This window comes from Delphinus delphis, chromosome 2, assembly GCF_949987515.2.
Source record: "Delphinus delphis chromosome 2, mDelDel1.2, whole genome shotgun sequence".
In the NCBI taxonomy this organism is placed as follows: domain Eukaryota; kingdom Metazoa; phylum Chordata; class Mammalia; order Artiodactyla; family Delphinidae; genus Delphinus; species Delphinus delphis.
Window position 1 is genome coordinate 88,747,111 of NC_082684.1, and position 14,589 is coordinate 88,761,699.

A 14,589-nucleotide genomic window follows, 5' to 3' on the forward strand; every position below is an offset into this window, starting at 1 on the left:
GGCAGTGGTACCTAGGATACTGGCCCACCAGCTGCTGAGGTGCCTGTGACTCTAGCCCCGTGGTCTACCACCTGCAGTGGTGGACCCTGCAAACCTGACAACACTGGACACGGCAGAGGCACCTGCATGACCCCAGCCGGCCTCCACCCTCCCTCCCAGTGGTAATGGAGCCTGTGACTCAGGGGATCTTGGACGCAACAGAAGAGCCCACCATCCTGGTGCACAAAGCAGCCACATCAGCAACACTGACCCCAGAGGAACAGAAATGATAAGGAGGGCAAGGGGCCACCCCTGTGACAGAGGTGGTAGAGGGTGGGAAGTACTGATTCTCAAACATAATTTATCAGAGGCAGCGCAGGTAAGAGAAACTCAAAACTTGTCCTATAGTGCCACCTACTGGAAAAACAAAAGAAAAGCCTCTAATTTCTAAGCTGTTGAATTGTTAGAATCACGCAGAAAGTTGTTGGCTCCTTCAAATGCACCGGCAGAGGAACAATTCATCAAACACCATGAAGAACCACAGTAACACCATACCACAAAAAGAAAATGACAGTTCTCCAGGAACCCAGCTTAAAGTCACAGAATATTGTGATCTCACTGGTAAGAGAATTCAAAATAGCTCTCATGAAGAAACTCAATGAGCTATAAGAAAACTCAGAAAGGCAGTTCAGTGAGCTCAGGAATAAAATTAGTGAACAGAAGGAATACTTTACCAAAGATGTTGAAACTCTAAAAAAGAGCCAAACAAATTCTGGAGCTGAATAAGTCAATAAATGAGATGAAGAATGCATTAGAAAGCATTGAAAATAGAGCAGACCATATGGAAGAGAGAATTAATGAGCTTGAAGATGGAAATCTAGAAATGATACAACTAGAAGAGGAAAGAGAAATGAGATATTTAAAAAATGAGGAAATTCTATGAGAGTTATCTCTTTTAGGAAGGGTGACATTAGGGTAATGGGTATCCCAGAAGGAAGAAAGTGAGAAGGGAGCAGAGAATTTATTTAAATAATATCTGAGAATTTCCCAAACCTGGGGAAGGAACTGGTTGTAGAAGTCCATGAAGCTAAGAGAACATCTAATTACCTAAATGAAAAAAGACCTTCTTCAAGACACATTATATTAAGATTGTAAGAAGTCAATGACAAAAAAACGACTTTTAAAGGCAACTGGGGAAAAAAGGATGGTAACCCACAAAGGAACCCCCATTAGGCTTTCAGCAGATTTCTTAGCATAAACCCTACAGGCCAGGAGGAAGTGGAATGACATTCTTAAAATATTAAGAGATAAAAGCTGTTGCCCAAGAATACTCTATCCAGCAAAATTATAGTTCATATACAAAGAAGAAATAAACACTTTCCCAGACAAACAAAAGCTGAGAGAGTTCATCATCACTAGACCTTCCTTATAAGAAGTGTTGAAAGGAGCTCTTTACCAGAAACAAAAAGGCAAAAGTACATAAAACTTTGAGCAAGGTGATAAATAGAACCAGAAAATTGCAACTCTCAATCAGAATAGGTTTTAAACGCTTTATTATAGCATAAAGGTTAAAGGGGGGAGCAGAAAAAAGTAACTATAACTACTTCAACTTTGTAACAAGCTCACAACGTAAAGAGATAATTTGAGACAACAAAAACAAAAAGGGGGAAAAGGAAGAAACCCATATAGGTAAATGAAGATAAGATGCTATCAGCAGAAAAATGATTATTTTACCTATGAGACATTGTATACAAATCTCATGGTAACCACAAAACAAAAATCTAGAGCAGAGACACGAAACATAAAAAAAGAGGAAACTGAGAAAAACATCATAGAAAACCCCCAAACTAGAATAGCAGACAGAAACACAAGGAAAAAGAAACAATGGAGATATAGAGCAACCAGAAAACAAAAGGTAAATGGCAGTACTAAGTCCTCGTCTATTAATAATCACCCTAAATGTAAATGGATTGAATTCACAAATCAAAAGACACAGAGTGCCTGGATGGATTAAAAAACAAGACCCAACTATATGCTGCCTCTAGGAGACAAACCTCAGCTCCAGGGACACGCATAAGCTAAAAATGAAGGGATGGTAGATGATACTCCAAGCAAATGGCAGACAAAAGTGGATGTAGCCATACTCATATCAGACAAAATAGACTTCAAGCCAAAAAGATAACAAGTGACAAATGTAGACAGTACATAGGGACTTCCCTGGCAGTCCAGCAGTTAAGACTCCGTGCGCCCAATGCAGGGGGACAACTTTATTAGGTTGCTTTTCCGAGCTCTTACCTCTGTGATTGCCTCAATTTTAAGTTTGCTAGGGTTCCTCTTTAAAAAGAAAAAAAGAAAAAAAAGTTGACTGAAACAAAAAATTCAAAAAGAATTATTCGAAATTCACAGAATGAAATAAATGTAAAAGAAACGTAATTATACTTTCAAGGGACTTTAAAGTTTGTAACACATCTGAAGTTATAAAAGCTTAAAATTGCAGTAAGACTTCTGGACACCCTATATATGTTATAAAAAGGTGCTCTAGATCTGGTGTGGTCGAGGACCACTCACCTACACTTCGCACCTACTTAGAGCAGCCAACTGAAAACGTCCAGTCATCAAAGTAGGACGCAACGTGGTGTGGAGACCAGTGTCTGAAAGCCAGCTGACCCTGACCTCCACCCTGAGGGAAGAGCGCTGCTCCGGCGCTTACCAAGGCAAGTTTTGGGGCTTCTCTGAGCCTTGGTTACCATATCTGTGAAATGAACCCGGCAACAGTTGTCTCTCTGGACAGTCTTGGGAACCAGATGAGAAGCCCAGCAGGGCTCACTGGACGACCCAAAGCAAACCGCCAGGGCCTCTATCCACAGCCCCGCCTTCACCTTTGTTCCTGCCAGTTACGCAACGGTGTAGGCACCCGGGAATGGGGGGAGCGACAGGTGGCCTCCGTGCCCTCCTATGTCGCGCCAAGGGCACCCGGCCGCGCTCCAGGGTGCGCTGCGGGTAGGGGCGTCTGCCCTGCCGGCAGCGCCCCGGGCCCTCTGGACTCGCGTCCCTGGCTGTACCCTGTGAGCGCTTGAAGCCCGGGTGCAGCTCGCACTTGGCCTTGGCTCCCCGGCCCGTGGCGCCGGGCGGGGCAGCGGCGGGACCTTTCCGGAACTTTCCTGGGGTGGGGGTGGGGGTGGGCTCGCTCTCCCCGCCTCCAGCTTCCGCCCAGGGCCGGGCGGGCCCCAGCAGAGGCGAGAGCCCTCGCAGGGAGCGGCTGCTTTTGCTGCACCAACGCTGTGGCCGGAGGCTCTGCGCACCCCTGGGTAAGAGGCATCCTGCGGCCTATATCGGGCACTTGGCCAGGAGAGGGGGACCGGGCGGGGACAGAGATCACCCATAAGGCCGACTGTTAACCCAACTCTGTCCCAGCAGCTGGGACTGCGCGGCCCCTGTGTGTCGGGTTACAGTCCTCTTCACACTTTTCTTCCCCACCCCCGGCATCTACAGCTAGTGCTGCCCTTACTGGAACCCGGGTCTTGGGACTCCTTCCGGCAGTGTCGGGCCTCGGGGTCGCGGAGAAGCTGACCTGCGAAGGGCGGTTAAAAACCCGAAGTATCCGTCGTCTTGTGTATGGGAATTTCTTGGTATCTTAGTGTGTGGGAATTTCTGGCACCTTCCGCTTGTTGACACTCAGCATGGTTCCCAGGGCGCAAGGGGTGCTCAGCCCCCGGGGGTAGGAAGTCTGCTTGCCCACAGTGGGGCACATTTATCCACACAGCTCGAGGCACGGAGGGGCGCTCAAGGAATCAGCTTCAGCTGCGGCTGGAACCAGCAGAGGAGAGCATTTAGGGCACGTGCTGAGCAGGAACTGGTGGAAAGGGTAGAAAGGGTCCTCTCGTGGAATTGGGGTCCTTTCCTTTCCTCTTCGCTTCTCTCTTTTAGTTATTAAAGAATCCCAACCTAGCTTCTTACTCAAAGACACAGTGAGCAGAGCCTCTGGATTTGCCTGGGCTGCCCATTGCTGTAATGTAAGGGTTCTGACCCATTTTTCTGCCAATTGCCACTTTGGCATTTCTGGGAAGACTAAGGACCACTTTTTGGTGCAGTACTTTTGAAGGTGTAACATAAAAGGCATAGAATTATAAAGGAAACCTATTTCAAAACACTTGTCAACATATGAAAAGAATTTATGCAGTAGTATATGTGCCTTTAGAAAAACGAATGCATTAAGTAACATGATCTAGCAGTGGATCTAATAGCTATCATAATTTTGAAATAGTAATGAACACAAATAATATTTCAGGATTTGGGCAATGCTTGTAATGTAAGAAAATATCTGTGATTTCTATTGGTAACACAGTAATAGGTACTACTGGTACTGCTGGGGTTTCTTGCATAAATATATGAAGAAAGTGCTAAAGTTCAGTTAGAGATTAGTGAAAATAAAGATAGAAATTTTTATCTTCCACCCAAGTTCAGGAAGTCAGGTCAAATGGCTTCTGGTCTTGACACTTCCACTGACTAGCAGCACGAGCTTGTCTTTTGGACTTCTTTTCACCTTGGCTTCTTCATTGTACAGTGGAGATAATCGTACCTTCCCAAGTATTTAAGGTATCCAGTATTGCACCTGGCACAGAGGGGTGAGATAGGTACCATTTATTAGAACTTGTCTCCCTCACTAGACCCCAAGCTTGTGGCAATCACCATTATGTCCCCAATCCTGGTACATGGAATGTAGTCAATAAATATTGTTTGAATGAATAAGTGCATTGGAGAGGGTTGCTTGTAACTACATCTAAAAAACCCAGAATTTATCCAGGAGACAGCTGGTGGTTTGCGAAATGACTCTGCTTAAAATTCGAGCTGCTTTTTCCTACTGGCTGAACAATGTAGGAACACATCTGGAGCTGGAGGGCTTGAAATGTCAATCAGGGCCTATGGGTCTGTGCGTGTGGGTCTGTGTGGCTGGTGTTTTGCCAGAGAAAATGAAATTGAGTGTTGATAGGAAACTAGAACTCCTTTGCAGAACAGTTTCTCCTCCATCTTGCCTGTGTCTAGGCCTGTTAATCTGATGTGATGTAACGCAGGAAATTGTCTTATAGGGAATGGAGACAGACCCATGATGAGGCATTTCTGGACACAGATGCACATTTCTCTTTTCTCTTTTCACGTTTCCCTGCTCCGTCACCCATTACATAACTCCTCTATGACCCTTGAAGATTTGGTAAAAAGGAGCAGAAGGTGAAAGTTGCTACAAGCTGCCTAGACTAGACCTAAAGCCAACTAGTTGCTTCTTAATTCCCAGCCTTAAAAGTCTATGTAATCCAATAAATGTGGATGGTAATAGGAAGAAGAAAAGTAGATCCAGCCAGTGAAGCCTGTGGTTTACTTTGTAAAATTGCTAAGTTGGGGCAGAGAGATGGGGAGAGAACTTTGTAAAGAACAGTAAATTTAGACCACGCTGGGTCTGTCTACGCCTGTAACTTTGAAGAGGGCAAATGCTGGTGTTATGAACTGAATTGTGTCCCCTCAAAAATTCATATGTTGAAGCCCTAATCCTCGTACCTTAGGATCTTACTATTTGGAGAGAGGGCCTTTAAAAAGGTAATTAAAGTCAAATGAGATCATAAGCGTGGGGCCCTAATCCATTACGACTAGTGTCCTTATAAGAAGAGGAAAAGACACCAGGGGTGTGCAGAGACAAGACCATTTGAGGGCATAAGAAGGTCCAAGCCTAGGAGAGAGGCCTCATGAGAAAGCAGACATGCTGACACCTTGATTTTGGACTTCTAGCCTCTAGAACTGTGAGAAATCAATTTCTGTTGTTTGAGCCACCCAGTCTGTGGTATTTTGTTATGGCAGCCTGAGCAGAATAATATACAGGCTGAGGAATTTTACATTGAATGTGAGCTCTTTATTCTCTTTCTTCCTTTGTTGCACTGACCTTCAAGGCCATGTGTTCCAAATGATGTTGCTAAAAGATGGAGGAGGAAGGCTCAACCCAGATAAGTTTTCTCGTGTCAAGCCGCTGATGTTTCTGGTTCAATTTTTGCTGTAGGATAGCCTGATGTTAATCAGGCAGACTAATTCAACCTGGACCTTGCCCTTTGAAAACAAAAGCTAAGCATCTGACCTTTTGGTTCTGCAGGTCCATGGGATGAGCCCTCCTTGAGGCAGTGGGTGCCACATGTCTGGTTGCATGAGTGGGGTTGACTCCCAGGGTAACTGAGAATCTCAAGGTGAAAAGAGTTGGTTAATATATCAAAATATTATACTGCTGCAATTACATAGGGCCCCAAGAGGCCTTGCTCTTGAACCTCCAGCCTCTAGAACTGTGAGAAAATAAATTTCTGTTGTTTAGCTGTGGGTTCTCTCTCTCTCTCTTTTTTTTAATGGCAGCTCTAACAAGTTAATATAATTTGGCACTCTATTCTAAGTCGTGATCCCAGCAGGTCCATCACTTTCTCTTAGGACCCCTCTCCTTTACCTACCCAAGAATATCTTATGCTCTCTTTCTACAGACACTCTGTATTGTCCCTTGGATCCTGTCTGAGGTCATTAAGGCCTTCTTCACCTTCATGGTCCTGACTGTTAGGAAAAACAGTCTTAAGCAAATGACCAGCCTAGCTGCTGAGCCATGTACAGAGCAGATGCTTTTATAAATGCATGGTGGGTGATGGGATGATGGTGTTGGTGATCATCCTTAAGTACCATGGGGTAATTCCTTTCCAGTCATAATGAATTTACAAATTTCACCCTAGCCCAGCCCTCAGGGAGCTTTCATTCTGTGTAGCTGGGAACCAGCAGCTCTAGCCCAATCTACAGTAATGGAGAGGGAATAGCTGTGTCTTTATCCTGGGACCAATCCCTGACTTCTGGAAGGGGGAGGCCTCAATCTTGGGGCCTATGGTGATTTCAATCTATGATACTTTCTTTTTCCCTTGGCAGTTTGCTGTAAGGCAGCCCATGGTGTCTTCATAGGAAAATGGTGTGTTTTAACAATCACCTTGTTTACAGTATAGATTGTGAGAACATCCCAAGGAGGTGCTGCGTTTAGTAAATGTGGTTTTGTGTTTCTGTGAGCATGTGCGTGGTGCTTTAAGTGGGTGACAGGCCATCCTATTTTCTGGCCAACTGGGTTTGCACGATAATCGTGAGCCTTTCAAGGTCTAGGTAATCAAATCCAAGCTTGTTTTGAGTCATAGAGTAGGAGGGACCTTTAAAGTCAACTGGACACATCCACTTATTTTACGCTCGTGGAAGAGGACTCAAAGTGGTTGCGACTTGCCCGTGGCTCCACAATGTCTGTTTCCTCACTTATAAACAGGGATGATAATACCAACGTCTCGGGTTGTTGTGAGAAATTATGTGATTCACAGTGTAATGCCTGTCACATAGAAAACCTTCAGTAATTTTTTCTGATGTTTTTTTTGTGTCTGGGATAGTGCACAGCAACTGCCCAGTGAATCATGGTCAGCAATGGTGCTGGTGTCAGACTCGGGGGAAGAGAAAGGGAGATATGGTTTCCGTTCTGATTATGTTCAAGGCTTGGTTACAAACCATTGTCATTCTTTGCTGCAGTAGTTTAGAGCTCCAGTCAATTTATGGAGTTAGTAGGACAAGTATTCACCTTTGAGTATCTGCTTGCGAACCTCTGTTTCCCTTTTCCCCTCGTTTAGAGGATCACAGAGTTTAAAAAAGGAAGGGACCTTTGAAACTACCCAGTCCAATCCTTTATTCCACTGATGAAGAAAACATGACCCAGAATAGTTAAGGACAAGCCCTACCTGGCACTACCTGGAATGTGGACTTGGGTCTCCTAACTCCTGACATGTCCTCAGACAAGGCTTTTGCAGGAATGGGAAACTGTGTCATTTATTTAGACATAGGAAAGACACTAGCTTAGGGAACCTGGCACACCTGTTACTGTGTCTACCCCCTCATTCTATCCTAACCATTAAAGTATTGAACTTGGCATCTCTTCAATCACGTTCAAACAACACATGTGTAACGTGTAATTAAAGAGTCTCTTCTCATTGTGTTAAGACCTCGCACGCTGGATTCCATGGAACAATATGCCTGACAAATTGGCCAGTCCCTGTTTATAATGAAACTCCACTCCTCAGAGGCTTCTTGTATGTGAAACTCTGAGTGGGCATTCCAGCACTCCAGAGGCTGATGAGTAATTTTATTGTGATCGTTGAATGGGTTCAGGAGATCAAGGCAAAGGTGGATCCCTGCTGTGTGACTGGAAGCAAATTAATTCCACATTAGGCCTCCCTCTCCTGTGTGTCTTGTTGTACAGTCTCAGGATGGACACACACAGGCATATGCAAACATTGAAACCTTCAGTATACTTGACTAGAGGCCAACTGTGAATGGTGGGGTTGAAGGGGAGCTAAATTGTGATGATTTATACACTAGAACATGAGTGGTCAAGCTCCCACTGGCTAAAACAAGCAGAGAAACAAGGCACTTCCCCCCATATAATTCAGACAAAACCTTTAACTTTCAGTTGAAATAATCCAATTGACTGTCTTATTGTTTCTTTTTCTGGAGCCGTAATGTGAGAGAATTCTCTTTCTGTAAGTAGGATTTTTATTTTCTGCTTAGCAAATGTATGGTTTGGTGAAGTTGTCAGTCCCCCCCTATTGCAAAGCTCTCTGATTGTAAAATGAACATAGGCTAGGGAAACTTGTAGGAAATTTCTCAGTAGCAAAGGGAGCCACTGTTTCATTGCCATGTCCTCATTAGTAACTCTTTTTTTTTTTTTTTTTTGCTGTACGTGGGCCTCTCACTGTTGTGGCCTCTCCCGTTGCGGAGCACAGGCTCCGGATGCGCAGGCTCAGCGGCCATGGCTCACGGGCCCAGCTGCTCCGCAGCATGTGGGATCTTCCCGGACAGGGGCACGAACCCGTGTCCCCTGCATTGGCAGGCGGACTCTCAACCACTGCGCCACCAGGGAAGCCCCCTCATTAGTAACTCTTAATCAGTAATTCTTTAAAGAAAATTCCTACAGTTTCCCCCTAAAGAGTTAGGGAACTAAAAAACCCAATGTGACTCTAAACCCTGAGTCATCAGGGAGCCGTCCGGGATTGTTTCTGTTGCCTGGACGATTTTCTCTTGGTCCACTACTAGAGCACTACCTTCACAGCTTCATGTTTAAACAAATATTTGGCATTGTAACAGCTCTAGAGGTAGAGTTCCAACATGGCCCTGCAGGCCTAAATGAAGATTGCCCCATTTTCTTTATTTGGTAACAAAATAGTAATCCAGTTCCTGAATTCAAGGGGAGGTGAGCTGAGAGGAAGGGCGCCACCTGCCTAATCCCTTCTCCGGCTCAGCTCCTTAGGCTCCTTCGTTCTCAGGGCCCTCAAGGGGCGTGGTTTCCTTCTCTCTCACCCTGCTTTGGATCTTCACTGCACTCTGAGTAGTCCAGTACTGTTACTTACACCGTCTCTCCAGTATAGCCACCTGAACAAGGTCCCGGTTCACATCCTTCCTTCTTTATCCCCTATGGCTAATTTGTCACAAAAATTCCTTCAACATCTGTTTTGCATTCACACCTTCATCTCTGTTCTCCTGTCTATTCGAAGCCCTTGCTGGTGCCTGAATTTCTGAATCAGCCATTTAATGGACCTTCATATTCCTGGTCTTCCCTGGGACAATAGACTCTTCTTATTCATCCCGGGTTCCGCAGTGCTTAGCCCAGTGCCTGGGACATAGTAAACACTCAAAAATGCTGAACTCAACTGAATTACTCTAAGTCATCCTTTCGACTCCCCCCCAGGGGGTCTTTTTCAGTTTCCTTAAGAACTTCCAAGGGCTCTCACTGCCTTTAGCGGGGACCACAGCTCTTGTGCAGCTAGGGCTGAGCAGTAACAAAGGAGTATCGTAGGCCACGTGGGGCTGGGTGAGAGCTGGAACCTCGTGCAGGGTCCAGATGGGCAGTGATGGCTCAGCTCCAGCCCAGAGAGTTGACATGTGAGAATGTGGGTTCAGTGTTGTCAGAGAGGCCAATAATCTGGAATCTCAAGGGTAAGATATCCAAAAATTTTAATGTTGGCACTAATTCAAAATTTAAGCAGAATTTGTGAGTCAAACAGAACACAGCTCTGGTCTGCATTGGGCCTGCAGGTTGCTACTTTGTGACCCCTAGATGAGATTACGAATTGTCTAGGATTAAGCTTCCAACCCCAAATTTTACTTAATATGCCTATACAGTCTTATTTCTCTGTCTTCCCAGTTGGCACCAGCTTAGGCTCCCTTCTCCTTGTCCACAGTTATGCCATGCTCATTCTAGCATTTGGGATTCCATCTCCCAAATCCCTAACTTGTCCCAAACTAGCCCAGATCGGCCCTTGCCTAGACTTCCCTGTTTCTGCCCACACAATGCCTCTCTCTTCAGCTGCCATGATTCAACTTTGGCTCCGTCCCCACAGGGGCCCTTCTTACCTCTCATCCAGTCATTCTCTTTCCCTTACCTCTGTCTTATCTGAATCTTTATTTCTTTTTTTTTTTTTTTTTTGCGGTACGCGGGCCTCTCACTGTTGTCGCCTCTCCCGTTGCGGAGCCCAGGCTCCGGACGCACAGGCTCAGCGGCCATGGCTCACGGGCGCAGCCGCTCTGCGGCATGAGGGATCTTCCCGGACCGGGGCACGAACCCGTGTCCCCTGCATCGGCAGGCAGACTCTCAACCACTGCGCCACCAGGGAAGCCCTTTATTTGTATTTCTAATGCTAGCACTGAATCAGGCCCTTATCATTATACCTGGACCTCTGTACTAGTCTCCTAACTGATGTCCAGAATTGGTTTTGTCTCTCTTTTGATTTAATTTTCTCCTGGACACTAGATTGATTTTCTCAAAGCTTTCCCCTCTGTTCTGAAAAGTTTGATATATAAAGCCTCAGTTCCCTAGCATGGCCCTTTATAATCGGGCTATGATGTTTCTTTATTATCTACTCCTCTCAATATCAGTCATATCTGGTTGGCCTTCCCAGCTTATTAGTCAGGGTCTTATGAAACACTTGGCACACTCAAACAGTGCTGTTAAGAAGGGTTTAATGAAACAACTATTTACAAAGATGTGGGCAGGGTTAAAGGGAACCAACAAGAGTGGTGAAGCAATGGTATTGATTTGGGGCCTGAAGAAGCAAGTAGAGGGATTACTAGAACCCTGAGTCAGGGCGGTAGCTGAGGGGAAGGCCACCCCACAGGAACCAAGGCCTTCAGCTGGAGGAATCCAGCATTGCTCAGCTGAGGCTTGGCTGCGAGGGGTCTGGGGAATAAATACCCAAATTTCATTCTTTTCGCATCCTCTGATCTCCTGGTGCCTCCCACTGGCTGAATCCAACTGGAAGCCAGAGGACCAGGTAGGCCAGCTGATGCGCACCTTGCAGGTCAGCTCCCAGGGTTTGGAGAGGGCAGAGAAGGCTGGAGAGAGGTCTGGAGGGCAGTAGCCTACTCTTTGATTCATTTACCTATGCTGTTCCCTCCCATAGCATCTTCACCTGTCCAAATGCTGCCAATCTTTTACGTGCTGCTCAGATTCTGTTTCACCAAGTTTTCATTGATGATTTCTTCTCTCCTCAAAACACCTAAGGTGTTTAGCTCATACTGATTACATTGTACTTTGCTTCTGCTAGTTAAATCTAAGATATGGGACATAAACCCAGATTTTTGGAAGCCGGCGCCAACTTTCCTTCCCCTAATCCAGAGATGATGTCGGTGGTGGAAAATACAGGTGCCTCATTTTCTGGCAACTGTCCCTGAGGAGGTGGCTAGAGAGTGCTGCACTCCTGGTAGGCGGCCGAGGTTTTCTGCCTGTTGCCACCAACTGTTTGGACTCCAGGGTTGACAAGAAGGGCCCAGATACTCGATAAGTGTTGTGGGGATAGATGGGACCTGAGTTAGAACCAGAGTCTCCAACCATCAAGAGGTTTCAATCTCTCTGAGAAAACAGAGGCATCAAAATGCCAACAAATAACAGTGACCACAAGAAAGTTCCAAGAAGGGCAAGACAGGTACCATGACTTGTAGAACCAACCTGGGCTGGAGGGACTAGAGAAGCTGGGACTTGGACTGCACTTTGGGCCACGGCTAAGATGAGGAGACAGGAAGGGGCATTTCAGAAGGGAATAATAGCCGGGGGTGAGGGGCTAACGTGTACTCCATTCCACTAGAATGTAAGTTCCGTCAGCACAAGGACCTGATGTGACACGTTCACTGGTTTTTTTTCCCAGCACAGCTCCTGGCGTAATGAAGGATAGGATCTCAGTAATTGTCTTAGTCTGTTTGGGCCGCTATAAGAAATACAGTAGCCCCCTGTTATCGGTGGGAGAATACGTCCCAAGACCCATCCCCCTCCCCTGGCCCCAGTGGATGCCTGAAACCATGCATAGTACCGAATCCTGTATATACTATGTTTTTTCCTCTATGTGCATACCCGTGATAATGTTTAATTTATAAATTAGGTACAGTAAGAGACTAACAATAATAAAATAGGACAATTATAACAATGTACTATAATGACAGTTATGTGAATGTGGTCTTCAAAATATCTTGCTGTATGAATTTAATGCCTCTTCCATCCTAACTAAGCACCTGTCACACCGGGGCTGTAACTTTGGCAGTATGAGATGCAACATCAGTACTAACATGAATTTCTTTTTCCTTCTTCATAATTTCATGGATAGAAGATTCATTCCTACTGTAGACCTTAGCAAACTCAGTATATGATTTCTTTTATTTTCTTAAGTCAAGAACTTTCACCTTTTCAATTAGAGGGAGCATTTTACATCTTCTCTTCGGCAAATCCAAATTGCCACCATTGCTCCTCTTGTGCTTTGGGGCCTTCATTAAGTGAAACAAGGGTGACTTGAACACAGCACTGAAATACAGTTGATCTGATAACCGAGGCGGCCACTAAGTGACTAAGGGGCAGCATACGCTGGACAGAGTGATGATTGATGTCCCAGGTGGGGTGGAGTGGGATGGCGTGAGATTTCATCACACCACTCAGAATGGCATGCAGTTTTGAACTTATGAATTTTTTATTTCTGAAATTAAAAATTTAATTTCATTTAATATTTTTGGACTGAAGTTCACTGTGGATAATTGAAACCACAGAAAGCAAAACTGTGAGTAAGGAGGGACTAGTGTACCACAGACTGCGTGGCTTATAAACAACAGAAATTTATTTCTAACAGTTCTAGAGTCTGGAAAGTCCAAGATCAAGGTGCCAGCATAGTTGAGTCAGGGCCAATGTCTTTTCCCTGTGTCCTCACATAGTAGAAGGGGTGAGGGATCTCCCCGGACCTTCTTTTATAAGGCACTAATCCCATTCATGAGGGTTCCACCCTCATAACCTCATCACCCCCAAAGGCCTCACCTACTAATACCATAACCTTTGGGAGTTAGGATTTCAACGTATGAATTTCGGGAGGGCACAAACATTTAGAGCATAGAATGAATTAGCAGATGGATGGATTTATTCAGTACCTTTGTATGTCAGATGTGTACACAGTGAAGGAAGGTAGTACTTAATTAATTCAGAAACACTCTATTGAGTGTAGAGGAAAACACAAAGCACTAGGACACATCCCTACTCAAGCTAGAAAGGGAAAGATGTACACACATCTCACTACCTTTAACCTTCCAATATTTAAATTAGACATTCTAATGTTAAAAAAAACTTTCCCTTGGGGAATCCTGTGGTGGTCCAATGGTTAGGACTCCACGCTTCCACTACAGGGGGCCTGGGTTTGACCCCTGGTTGGGGAACTAAGATCCTGCAGGCCACACAGTGCGGCCAAAACCAACCAAACACCTTTCCCCTGAAATTTGGCTCACCTTATTATTGGCCTACCTTATCAGTAACTGGCAAGCTCTGCTGTTCTTCCATTAGCATCTAAAGCTAATAGACTGGGCATGGGACCAGGACTGGGTGGGGAAATTTCTGTCCATCTGCACAGGTCCTTGTATGTAGCAGATACTCAACGAATACTTGTAGAAACATTCTTAGATACAGCAGAATTGTGGCCATGCAGATTTCATGTAACTCTTTCTTTCCATAAAGATATGATTGCACATTTAGCATAGCTAAATGTAATTTAATCTGCATACCTTTTGTGTAGGAAATAAATCTGTAAATAAAAATATAGCTTAGGTGATGTTTTTTGAGCACTTCTGGCTGATGTGCCTTTATCTTTTATCAAGGTTAAATGGCTAAAATATATGGGAAAACTTTCCTTGTTGGAGAAGATATCCCGTTTCAGTACATTAATAGAGTGGGACAAAAGAGAGGACCGCCCGGTGCTGTATTCTTCAGGAGTAATTATTGCATTAAAAAATCATACCGTAGCTATGTTATTTAGTTGCAATACTTGGCTCACTCACTCACATAATTATAGCATTCAACAGTAATATGTAATTAAATTGCTTTTTAAATGCCACCTGACAGTTCAGCGAGTTTGTAAGGAGAAGGAGTAGAGCAAAATTTGTTAACATGTAAAATCTTCCATCTGACTGGACAGTAGTGAATGCACTTTAATGTAGTGTATTAAAATGTACCTGGGATTTGTTTTCAATGAGGCATGGTGAAACCAGCACATCAGGAGATGACCA

At 44.8% G+C, this 14,589-nt stretch overlaps 1 protein-coding gene across 1 annotated transcript in view; it reads left to right on the forward strand.

Annotated features, from left to right (window-relative positions):
- The first annotated feature begins 2,932 nt into the window (after positions 1-2,932).
- The window catches only part of SQOR (sulfide quinone oxidoreductase), a 46,124-nt gene continuing 34,467 nt past the window's right edge, over positions 2,933-14,589 (forward strand). The window contains exon 1 of the mRNA XM_060005171.1: positions 2,933-3,287. The gene's annotated coding sequence lies outside the window, so the exon portion shown is untranslated. The remainder of the gene's footprint in view (positions 3,288-14,589) is intronic.